General features: G+C 53.8%; 1 protein-coding gene across 1 annotated transcript in view; it reads left to right on the top strand.

Annotated features, from left to right (window-relative positions):
* GDAP2 (ganglioside induced differentiation associated protein 2) overlaps positions 1-12,835 on the top strand; it is a 228,520-nt gene that overhangs the window by 82,049 nt on the left and 133,636 nt on the right. The window lies entirely within an intron of this gene.

Raw genomic sequence — 12,835 nt, 5'->3', positions numbered from 1 at the left:
TTGTACCTGCAGGGCACCCCTCAGATGTGGCACCGCCAAGGGGCCTTGTACCTGCAAGGCACCCCTCAGATGTGGCCATGGCAAGGGGGGGGGGGGGCTTGTACCTGCAGGGCACCCCTCAGATGTGGCCATGGCAAGGGGGGCTTGTACCTGCAGGGCACCCCTCAGATGTGGCACCGCCAAGGGGGCCTTGTACCTGCAGGGCACCCCTCAGATGTGGCCATGGCAAGGGGGGGGGGGGCTTGTACCTGCAGGGCACCCCTCAGATGTGGCCATGGCAAGGGGGGCTTGTACCTGCAGGGCACCCCTCAGATGTGGCACTGCCAAGGGGGGCTTGTACCCACAGGGCACCCCTCAGATGTGGCCATGGCAAGGGTGGCTTGTACCTGCAGGGCACCCCTCAGATGTGGCCATGGCAAGGGGGGGGCTTGTACCTGCAGGGCACCCCTCAGATGTGGCACTGCCAAGGGGGCCTTGTACCCACAGGGCACCCCTCAGATGTGGCCATGGCAAGGGTGGCTTGTACCCACAGGGCACCCCTCAGATGTGGCCATGGCAAGGGGGGCTTGTACCTGCAGGGCACCCCTCAGATGTGGCACCGCCAAGGGGGCCTTGTACCTGCAGGGCACCCCTCAGATGTGGCCATGGCAAGGGGGGGGGGGCTTGTACCTGCAGGGCACCCCTCAGATGTGGCCATGGCAAGGGGGGCTTGTACCTGCAGGGCACCCCTCAGATGTGGCACTGCCAAGGGGGGCTTGTACCCACAGGGCACCCCTCAGATGTGGCACTGCCAAGGGGGGCTTGTACCCACAGGGCACCCCTCAGATGTGGCCATGGCAAGGGTGGCTTGTACCTGCAGGGCACCCCTCAGATGTGGCACCGCCAAGGGGGCCTTGTACCCACAGGGCACCCCTCAGATGTGGCACTGCCAAGGGGGGCTTGTACCCACAGGGCACCCCTCAGATGTGGCCATGGCAAGGGGGGCTTGTACCTGCAGGGCACCCCTCAGATGTGGCACCGCCAAGGGGGCCTTGTACCTGCAGGGCACCCCTCAGATGTGGCCATGGCAAGGGGGGGGGCTTGTACCTGCAGGGCACCCCTCAGATGTGGCCATGGCAAGGGGGGCTTGTACCTGCAGGGCACCCCTCAGATGTGGCACTGCCAAGGGGGGCTTGTACCCACAGGGCACCCCTCAGATGTGGCCATGGCAAGGGTGGCTTGTACCTGCAGGGCACCCCTCAGATGTGGCACCGCCTAGGGGGCCTTGTACTTGCAGGGCACCCCTCAGATGTGGCCATGGCAAGGGGGGCTTGTACCTGCAGGGCACCCCTCAGATGTGGCACTGCCAAGGGGGCCTTGTACCTGCAGGGCACCCCTCAGATGTGGCACTGCCAAGGGGGCCTTGTACCTGCAGGGCACCCCTCAGATGTGGCCATGGCAAGGGGGGCTTGTACCTGCAGGGCCCCCCTCAGATGTGGCCATGGCAAGGGGGGCTTGTACCCACAGGGCACCCCTCAGATGTGGCACTGCCAAGGGGGCCTTGTACCTGCAGGGCACCCCTCAGATGTGGCCATGGCAAGGGGGCCTTGTACCTGCAGGGCACCCCTCAGATGTGGCACCGCCAAGGGGGCCTTGTACCTGCAGGGCACCCCTCAGATGTGGCCATGGCAAGGGGGCCTTGTACCTGCAGGGCACCCCTCAGATGTGGCCATGGCAAGGGGGGCTTGTACCTGCAGGGCACCCCTCAGATGTGGCACTGCCAAGGGGGCCTTGTACCTGCAGGGCAACCCTCAGATGTGGCCATGGCAAGGGGGGGGCTTGTACCTGCAGGGCACCCCTCAGATGTGGCCATGGCAAGGGGGGCTTGTACCTGCAGGGCACCCCTCAGATGTGGCACTGCCAAGGGGGCCTTGTACCTGCAGGGCACCCCTCAGATGTGGCCATGGCAAGGGGGGCTTGCACCTGTAGGGCTCACTTTATTAGTGGCCATGGCAAGGGGGGTTGGCACCCCAAGGCACCTCCTCGGATGTGTTGTAAATCAACCAGAGGACTGTCCCTGAATCAAAACACCAAGACATATACTTTCAACACACGAGTGGTATCACAACTTTGTCCACAAACTCCCTCTATGGTGACTGGGTGACTGTCCTGCATCCATCTGCAGAGGTCGCTCCCACCACGCTCCTCACCAAGCCTCCTGCGGTATCGTAGCTTGTACCCACGCTTGTGCCTACGCTTGCCTGCACTTTGTTTTCCAGCCTAACGCTAGCGCTATTGTGCCTGCGCTTGATTAGCGTTGTTGTTGTATGCGCTAGGACTGTATCCTCGTTTGGTGCGCTTGTTGCATATTTGCTGCCTTGGCTGTTTTTTGTACCGACTAGACCGGCGACCCTGCCCACCCCAGCCCAGTCGTCCTCACTTCCGCTTTGCCTGCCATCTTGTTGTTGTTGTTTTGTCCCTGCCTGCAGCTCCACCCGCATCCCGCCTCCCAGCTGACCACCCCTCCCACAACAGAGTAAAGACTCGTATCCCCCAAGGAAGCGCTGTGACTGTCCTGCATCCATCTGCAGAGGTCGCTCCCACCACGCTCCTCACCAAGCCTCCTGCGGTATCGTAGCTTGTACCCACGCTTGTGCCTACGCTTGCCTGCACTTTGTTTTCCAGCCTAACGCTAGCGCTATTGTGCCTGCGCTTGATTAGCGTTGTTGTTGTATGCGCTAGGACTGTATCCTCGTTTGGTGCGCTTGTTGCATATTTGCTGCCTTGGCTGTTTTTTGTACCGACTAGACCGGCGACCCTGCCCACCCCAGCCCCGTCGTCCTCACTTCCGCTTTGCCTGCCATCTTGTTGTTGTTGTTTTGTCCCTGCCTGCAGCTCCATCCCGCCTCCCAGCTGACCACCCCTCGCCCCGCCCCCTCCACTAACTACTTATGGTAGAGCTTCTGACGCGCAGCGTCCACGCGCAGCGACCGCGCCCCATTCGCGCCGAAGGTGCGCCAAAGGTAAGCCCGTCTATGCCCGTCCGCGCCTGGACCGCGCCCAGCGCCCGTCCCCCTGCTCTATGCCGCTCCCAACCCCCCAGAGTAACTTATGATGCCGCTACTCTCCCCGCCCTCAACGCTGGACGCACCCCACTTTGCTGCGAAGCTACCCCAGGACGTACCCACGGCCCATTCTCCTGCCTCTCCTGTAAGTTCAACTGCGTCAGGACCCTCACCAAACACACTTCCTCCACACACAGCTCCGAACCCAACGACTTGAAATGCATCCTACTGAACACCCGCTCGGTCCACAGACATGCAACCGAACTCTGGGACCTAATCGACACTGCGTCACCTGACATCGCCTTCCTTACTGAAACGTGGATGAATGCATCTTCTGCCCCCGACATCGCCATAGCCATACCGGACACTTACAAGATCATTCGAAAAGACCGCACCAATAAAAAAACTGGAGGAGGCATCGCCATCGTCCATAGAAACACCATCAAAATTACAACCAGCTCTGACGTAAATCTCGCAACCGCCGAACACCTCCACTTTCAGATCCACACCGACCCCAGGACCACACTTAGAGGAACACTCATCTACAGGCCCCCAGGCACCCGATCTCAATTCAGTGACGACATCACTGACTTCATCAGCCCGCACGCCCTCGCCTCCGAGAACTACATTCTTCTAGGAGACCTCAACTACCACCTTGACAACATTCACGACAACAACAACACCACCCTCCTGGACAACATGTCCAATCTCGGACTCAAACAACTCGTTGACACCCCCACTCACACCGCCGGACACACGCTCGACCCTATCTTCACCTCCAGCAAGCACATCTCCTTCGATCATACTACAGCCCTCCACTGGACGGATCATAGCTGTGTTCACTTCAGCTACAAAACAACACTGACCCACAACCGTCTACAACCCATTCCCCGAAGAAAATGGAACAAAATCTCCACCGAACAACTCCTCACATCACTCAGCCAAAACATTCCCACCCTGGCAACGGACCCAGACCTAGCGGCCACCAACCTCAGGCAATGGATTACTCACAGTGCGGACGAACTAGCACCCCTGAAAAAACACCAGTCGAAATCATCCAGCAAAAAAGCTCCCTGGTTCAATGATGACCTTAAAAAATCCAAGAAGACATGCCGCACCCTGGAGAAGAATTGGAGAAAAGAACCAACTTCAGACAACATGTGTGAGAAGTTGGCCTGGTAGGGGATGTTTCCAATTCTGGAACCACCTACTACCTGACCAAACAATCCCCTTATGGTGTCTGGTTGTAAGTCAACCTTATTAGACAAGCTATCCTAGTGGTAGCATGGACTAAGCAGCCTAAAGGCTTAACTTAAGAGGTCGTGTTAAGCGAACTGTTTTACCACATACAATCCTGTAATACCAAATGAAAGGACACCACACAAGTATATATTATAAAAATATATGTGTTTATTACTAAAAACAATCCCCAGTATTCTTTATGAATAAAGGGGCACAAGCGTTAAATCAAAAGCACTGTTTAAACATATAAAGTTGCACAATTATGGATGAGGGCAGGGGGCCACTCAAACCATATACTAAACAAGTGGTATAAGAGAGGCCACTCGAACAGTGGTTAGGCCTAGGGCCTAGGGAATCGCTGGGAGCAGTCAGGACAAGCAATGCTGAAGTCGGGAATGGCCCTCGGGATTCGGGAGATGTGCGGAAAGCGCACGCATGCACCAATGTTAACCAATGGTGCGTAAAAGTCAAATAGTTAAAGTTTAAGGACACTTCCGCTGAACCTAGAGGAACAAAACTTAACACACAGACCCTAGAGGTGTGCACCAGTGTGGGAACACCGGCGGAGCAAAGTTACCTCACCCACAGGAAGTGGGTGCACAGGGTCGAAGTGGCGTCGGGTTTTGACACGCAGGCTCTTGGTGCTTGAAGCTGAAAGGGCTGCAGGCAGGGTGAAGACGAAGTGTCCGGTGGAGTCCAAGGGTGGACTCAAAGTGTAGAGTACCTGAAAGCAGAGGGGACAGAGTCTGGGTCACTCAGCAGTGACCAGGGTGGAACCAGGACGGAACCAGGCAATGTCGGGCGCAATCAGGTGGTCGTCGAGGCGCTTCTCTTCGCTGTCACGTGGGCTCTGGGGCATCTGCGACGTCCAGGAGCAGGTCACGATCTGTCCCACGCAGGCTCTCACCGTCGGTGCAGTCGGCTTCCGGTTTGGAGCAAACAAGCCTTGGTAAGAGCAATCCACGCGGGATTGGAAGATGGCGTCTTACTCGGACCAGGAAGGTCAGAGTCGGGGCTCCCTTTCAGGGGAGCTGGTGTGGATCTGGAGCAACCAGAATCACGTGTCTTCTTTTGTAGTTCGTCGGCACAGGGACCACAAGCCAGCTGGCAAGTGACCGGGCCAACGCGTTGAGCCAAATCGTGCCAAAGGGCCCCACGCAGCACTCGTCGAGTGTGGAGGGCTGAACTTCGGCTCAGGAGTAGCTCAGGGTGGGGGCTTCTCAAACCCCGGTGTACAGCTTCGAGGGTCACTCGTGGGCTGCACGGTCAGCGTCTCGTGGTCACTTCAAGATGGCGTGCCCCACGCTTCCGGTCGCCTCCACGGGTCTCAGCTTTGCAGGGACTGTGGATCGGGCTGTTAGAAGCTGGGCAGGCTTGATCTCGTCGATCTCAGTCGCTCGAGTTCCGGCGGGAACTGCAACTAAGTAGACGTCGAGGGCTGGATGGTGCCTGCTGCTGCAGGGTGGTCACTCCTTGACCACAAGGGAGATTCTTCGGGCTTCCACGTTGAGATGGAGGGCGAAGGGTCCAGAATATCGTTTCAAATGTTTCTTCCAGGAAATCTGATGTGCATTGGCACTGCTCCCACTCTTATTCGAATCTGGTGGGCGTGATTACCTGCTAGGTCCCCTCCTATGGGTGGGACCCAGGAAGTGGGTGGATACACCCCCTTCCTTTGATCCAGGCCGCCCTGGCACGAGGGCTGGAGTGCCCCAGAACCGGTTTGGCCGGATTATGCAAGGGGCAGCCTTGTGCGCCCCAGGCAGTGTCTGGTTTCTTTCAAACCTCCCTGCTACAATACACTATCTCCTGTCTGGAGGGCGGTGACACCCTCCTGTGACAGGAAACCCTTTGTCCAGGACCCCCTTGACTGGGTTTCGGTCAGCTCCAGGGGTCCAGACATTTGTCTGTGGCAGAGGCATCCATTTTGGGGATCTTAAGGTCTTTGGAGAAATCAACCGCATTAAAGTAAAGTAACATGTCTTACCCCTCTAGAGGGGTGGAATGCCATCCCCGTCGCCAGAACTGGCGAGGGGATGGTATTCCAAAGCGTATGACACCTTACACGACATGTTTTGATAAAGCCAAACCAGAGTTGCTAAATAACCGCGAGGATTATAAGGCACTTAATAGTATATGGTATGGCATTATCCTGAAACAGCTTAGGGATTTGTTCCCGACGGCTGCAGACAGGCTCAGCTCGTGCTAGAGCTCCATCTCACATAAAAACCATGCACCCAGCCTCCAGGATTGGTGAGGCCTGTCTATAGGAGTGGCTCACAGGTTTACATGTGTCCAGATATAGGTTTAGACATAGGTATACTATATCTAAGCAAGGGGTGTGTACACCACCTTACCCCAGCTGAGTGATCAGCCAGTTGTGTCAATTTAAGAACCAGCCAGGGGTGGCAAAAGATATGCTGCAGCCCCTGGTAGGCCTTAGTGGCTCCTGTGCCCTGGGCACCTATAGTGCATTATACAGGGGCTGACAAGGAGTCCATTTCCAATTGTGGTATGTACCTAGGGTACATGGAATCCATTTTACAGAGAGAGCAGATGGCCTGGGGCCCTGATTAGCAGGGAACCAGGTCAACTAAGTCAAAAAACCAGCTAAACACAGGCAAAAAATCTGGGGTAACCATAGTCAGGTAGCCACCTTCCTACATAACCCCCCCCCAAACGAAAGGAGATAAGGCTATCCTTGGCCAGGTAAGCCTATATTGCCTGAGTGGCCATATAAGGAAGTACCTGCACTAGCATGGGTACCCCCTGTCTCATGGTCCACTAAGCAGTCCCTCACCCTTTGGGTATTAGAGGGTCTCCACCATAGGGAATCACTACCTTGGGTGTGTTTATGCAAAGTTAAAGGCTGGTTTGGATATGGAGTATTGAAGTGAGGCTCTACTAATTTAGGGCTTAGCTTCCTCCAATTATCTTCCACCATGTGTGCCTTTCTTTCTTTAACTGAGTTGCACTGTGCTCTCAGGGTCAACCTCTGGCTACCTAAAGCTGGAGGCTGGGTCCCTCTGTTTGGCTTGCTGGAGGGACAGTTCAGGTTTGGGCCCTTTGGGTCCCAGGTTTGGCTGTGCCCAACAGAATCCATCTGTGGGAGGTCCCTAACTGTTTTTAAGGGGGCTCCCTTAGGAGTTTTTAAAGTTTTCACCTTACTAGGGCTACTAGTTTTGGTGCACCTAATCTTTTGATGGGGGTGCTTTATTTGACAGGGGGCCCTCTGGGTCTCACTGTCCTTCTTGTCCTCTGCAGCCCTGGGCTGGCTAAGGCAAGGTAGAGAGGGGCAGGTTACCTGCTCCAGACTGGGTCCCACCTGAGAAGGGTCCACCGCCATCAGAGGCTCTGTCAGGCCAGGCCTAACAACCTCTGGGGCAGTTCCTTCATCAGGGGTAAGATCAGTTCCCTGAGGAGGCTGATCCTGTTCTAACGTCTGGTGAGGGGGAGATTTCTCTTCCTCCTCCATGCTCTCAGTTTGTGTGGAGTTATCCATCATTTCAGGTTTCACCACACACGTGTCAGTTTGAGTTTGGGCTGTGGCCATCACAGCCCCACCAACCTTTTTAGGAGGAGACTCAGTTTGGGTTTCTGCTGTTATCATAACAGCTTTGCTATTCTGTTCAGGAAGAGCTTTTGCTAAAGATGGGGCAGGGAGTATCTCCGCCCTACCAACCTTTTCAGGAAGGACATCTTGAATTGGGGCTGTAGCCATTACAGCCCCACTAACCTTTCCATTGGAATTTACCATTCTAGAATGGGTTTCCTGTTCAACCTCAGCCCAGGCTGAGATCTCCAAATCATTACCAAGTAGGCAGTCTACAGGCAAGTTTGGTGACACTGCCACTCTCTTTGGGCCAATGACACCTCCCCAGCTGAGACTTACTACTGCCATGGGATGATTTGTTTGGATGCCATCAATGTTTATTACCTGGTATGTGGCACCAGGTAAAAGTTGCTTAGAGGGGACTATGCCATCAGCCACCATGGTGATGCTAGCCCCTGTGTCTCTAAAAGCTTCAACTCTTAAACCATTGATGATGGGTTCTTGTCTATACTTGCTCAAAGTATTTGGGCAAGCAGAGAAGTTGGCAAACCCCATGCCAGCCTCATAAACAAGATCATTGGGTGATGGGGACCTGGATAGGCCAGGGTCCACCTGATTTCCAAAAGTAAACCCACCCAGATTCCTGGGTGTGCTCCCACTTCCTGGGGGATTACTGCTGACAGTAACAGGAGGTGTTGAAGCTGGCTTTGGAGGTATATTTTCTTTATTGTTATTCTTGGGACAACAGCTGTCTGTTTTGTAATGCCCCACCTGTTTACAGGGATAACAATAGGGTTTTTTCTCAGTTGAAGAAGTGTCTTGGGACCCACCCCCATCCTTGGAGTTTTGGGGCCCTGGGGAAGTCTTTTCTTTACTTTTATCCCCACCCTTATCTTGAGGCTTGGTAGACTCCTTCTTCTGGTTACTGTCCTGATTCTTAGGCCTAATCCTGGTTCTGACCCATTTGTCTGCCTTCTTTCCCAATTCTTGGGGAGAGGTCAGATCAGAGTCTACCAGGTGCTGGTGTAAGAGCTGGTTCTGACAATTACTTAGGATCTGCTCCCTCATAATCAAATTATACAATCCTGTAAAGTCATGTACTTTGCTGCCATGTAGCCAACCCTCCAGAGCCTTAGTAGCACAATCTACAAAATCAGTCCAGTCCTGAGTCTGTGTCTTCTGGGTGTCTCTGAACTTGAACCTGTACTGTTCAGTGGTTAAGCCAAACCCATCTATCAGAACACTCTTCAGGACTTTGTAATTGTTTGCATCCTCATGTCTGACAGTGAGGAGCTTGTCCCTCCCTTTCTCTGAAAAGGAGTACCATAAGATTGCTGCCCACTGTTCCTCAGGAACCTGCTGTACCATGCAGGCTCTCTCAAGAGCAGTCATCCATTTGTGGATGTCATCCCCTTCTTTGAAGGGGGGCACAATCTTTGTCAGGTTTCTACTATCATAGGACCTGGGTTTCTCTTTAGGAATATTGCTGCCACCAGTGGCATCTAAGCCACACAACTTCTGCTCTCTTGCCAAGGCAAGTTTAGCTTGAGCCAAGGCTACCTCCTCCCTCTCTATCTGGAGTTTGACAGCCCTCATTCTGGCCCTATGCTCTAACTTTTGAGAAGCATTCATGCCTCTCTGTGATTCCCTGGAGGCACTAGAAAGATGAGAGTCTCCTGAGGGAGATCTCACTCTTCTGTTGCCTGGGGGAATCATATGTTGGGTTCTGGGGAGGTGCTGGCCCTCTCCATTCCCCAGTAGGTCCAAGTTGGCCTGGCTAAGCCTACCAACTGGAACCTGGCTACCCTGATCCTGTACTTCTAAGTCCTCAACCTCTGAGTCCTCATCCAAGTCATCATCATCCTCCTCTTCAGGGGGATCAACTGCAGGGGGGTTCCCTCCAGTTCCTGTATCTAGGGAAGCTGCTTTTGCCTTCTCTAAGTCATCCTGTTCTAGGAGTTCTATCAGGATTAGGCAGGTGGGGCTTCTGCCCCTTTTTAACCCTCTTGCTTTGCACAAGACAATCAAGTCTCTGCGGGTTAGTTTGTCATATCCAGAAGTTGCCTGGGTAGGGTCAACTGTCACAGGACTAGACCCTGAGGCCTTTCCTGTGTCGGACATGGTTACTAGTGAGGTGTAAGTGGTGCACTTACCTACACTAAGTGTTTTCCTACTGGACCTTGCTAGTGAGTTGTAGTCAGGGGTGTGCTACTCCCTTCAACCTACAACTACTAAGTTCAGTAGAACTTAATATGCTAAGCTTTTGATTTTATATGTACCTAGAGGTACTTGATGTGATCTTTCAATTTGATATAAAGATTGCAATGGTAAAACAACAGCAAGCTCAAATCCGCACCGCTGCTCACCAATGTGAGAAGTTGGCCTGGTAGGGGATGTTTCCAATTCTGGAACCACCTACTACCTGACCAAACAATCCCCTTATGGTGTCTGGTTGTAAGTCAACCTTATTAGACAAGCTATCCTAGTGGTAGCATGGACTAAGCAGCCTAAAGGCTTAACTTAAGAGGTCGTGTTAAGCGAACTGTTTTACCACATACAATCCTGTAATACCAAATGAAAGGACACCACACAAGTATATATTATAAAAATATATGTGTTTATTACTAAAAACAATCCCCAGTATTCTTTATGAATAAAGGGGCACAAGCGTTAAATCAAAAGCACTGTTTAAACATATAAAGTTGCACAATTATGGATGAGGGCAGGGGGCCACTCAAACCATATACTAAACAAGTGGTATAAGAGAGGCCACTCGAACAGTGGTTAGGCCTAGGGCCTAGGGAATCGCTGGGAGCAGTCAGGACAAGCAATGCTGAAGTCGGGAATGGCCCTCGGGATTCGGGAGATGTGCGGAAAGCGCACGCATGCACCAATGTTAACCAATGGTGCGTAAAAGTCAAATAGTTAAAGTTTAAGGACACTTCCGCTGAACCTAGAGGAACAAAACTTAACACACAGACCCTAGAGGTGTGCACCAGTGTGGGAACACCGGCGGAGCAAAGTTACCTCACCCACAGGAAGTGGGTGCACAGGGTCGAAGTGGCGTCGGGTTTTGACACGCAGGCTCTTGGTGCTTGAAGCTGAAAGGGCTGCAGGCAGGGTGAAGACGAAGTGTCCGGTGGAGTCCAAGGGTGGACTCAAAGTGTAGAGTACCTGAAAGCAGAGGGGACAGAGTCTGGGTCACTCAGCAGTGACCAGGGTGGAACCAGGACGGAACCAGGCAATGTCGGGCGCAATCAGGTGGTCGTCGAGGCGCTTCTCTTCGCTGTCACGTGGGCTCTGGGGCATCTGCGACGTCCAGGAGCAGGTCACGATCTGTCCCACGCAGGCTCTCACCGTCGGTGCAGTCGGCTTCCGGTTTGGAGCAAACAAGCCTTGGTAAGAGCAATCCACGCGGGATTGGAAGATGGCGTCTTACTCGGACCAGGAAGGTCAGAGTCGGGGCTCCCTTTCAGGGGAGCTGGTGTGGATCTGGAGCAACCAGAATCACGTGTCTTCTTTTGTAGTTCGTCGGCACAGGGACCACAAGCCAGCTGGCAAGTGACCGGGCCAACGCGTTGAGCCAAATCGTGCCAAAGGGCCCCACGCAGCACTCGTCGAGTGTGGAGGGCTGAACTTCGGCTCAGGAGTAGCTCAGGGTGGGGGCTTCTCAAACCCCGGTGTACAGCTTCGAGGGTCACTCGTGGGCTGCACGGTCAGCGTCTCGTGGTCACTTCAAGATGGCGTGCCCCACGCTTCCGGTCGCCTCCACGGGTCTCAGCTTTGCAGGGACTGTGGATCGGGCTGTTAGAAGCTGGGCAGGCTTGATCTCGTCGATCTCAGTCGCTCGAGTTCCGGCGGGAACTGCAACTAAGTAGACGTCGAGGGCTGGATGGTGCCTGCTGCTGCAGGGTGGTCACTCCTTGACCACAAGGGAGATTCTTCGGGCTTCCACGTTGAGATGGAGGGCGAAGGGTCCAGAATATCGTTTCAAATGTTTCTTCCAGGAAATCTGATGTGCATTGGCACTGCTCCCACTCTTATTCGAATCTGGTGGGCGTGATTACCTGCTAGGTCCCCTCCTATGGGTGGGACCCAGGAAGTGGGTGGATACACCCCCTTCCTTTGATCCAGGCCGCCCTGGCACGAGGGCTGGAGTGCCCCAGAACCGGTTTGGCCGGATTATGCAAGGGGCAGCCTTGTGCGCCCCAGGCAGTGTCTGGTTTCTTTCAAACCTCCCTGCTACAATACACTATCTCCTGTCTGGAGGGCGGTGACACCCTCCTGTGACAGGAAACCCTTTGTCCAGGACCCCCTTGACTGGGTTTCGGTCAGCTCCAGGGGTCCAGACATTTGTCTGTGGCAGAGGCATCCATTTTGGGGATCTTAAGGTCTTTGGAGAAATCAACCGCATTAAAGTAAAGTAACATGTCTTACCCCTCTAGAGGGGTGGAATGCCATCCCCGTCGCCAGAACTGGCGAGGGGATGGTATTCCAAAGCGTATGACACCTTACACGACATGTTTTGATAAAGCCAAACCAGAGTTGCTAAATAACCGCGAGGATTATAAGGCACTTAATAGTATATGGTATGGCATTATCCTGAAACAGCTTAGGGATTTGTTCCCGACGGCTGCAGACAGGCTCAGCTCGTGCTAGAGCTCCATCTCACATAAAAACCATGCACCCAGCCTCCAGGATTGGTGAGGCCTGTCTATAGGAGTGGCTCACAGGTTTACATGTGTCCAGATATAGGTTTAGACATAGGTATACTATATCTAAGCAAGGGGTGTGTACACCACCTTACCCCAGCTGAGTGATCAGCCAGTTGTGTCAATTTAAGAACCAGCCAGGGGTGGCAAAAGATATGCTGCAGCCCCTGGTAGGCCTTAGTGGCTCCTGTGCCCTGGGCACCTATAGTGCATTATACAGGGGCTGACAAGGAGTCCATTTCCAATTGTGGTATGTACCTAGGGTACATGGAATCCATTTTACA

The sequence above is a fragment of the Lissotriton helveticus genome, chromosome 8 (genome assembly GCF_964261635.1).
Source record: "Lissotriton helveticus chromosome 8, aLisHel1.1, whole genome shotgun sequence".
Lineage (NCBI taxonomy): Eukaryota > Metazoa > Chordata > Amphibia > Caudata > Salamandridae > Lissotriton > Lissotriton helveticus.
The sequence above is the reverse complement of the archived record's forward strand: the minus strand, read 5'-3'. Positions and strand labels throughout refer to the sequence as shown.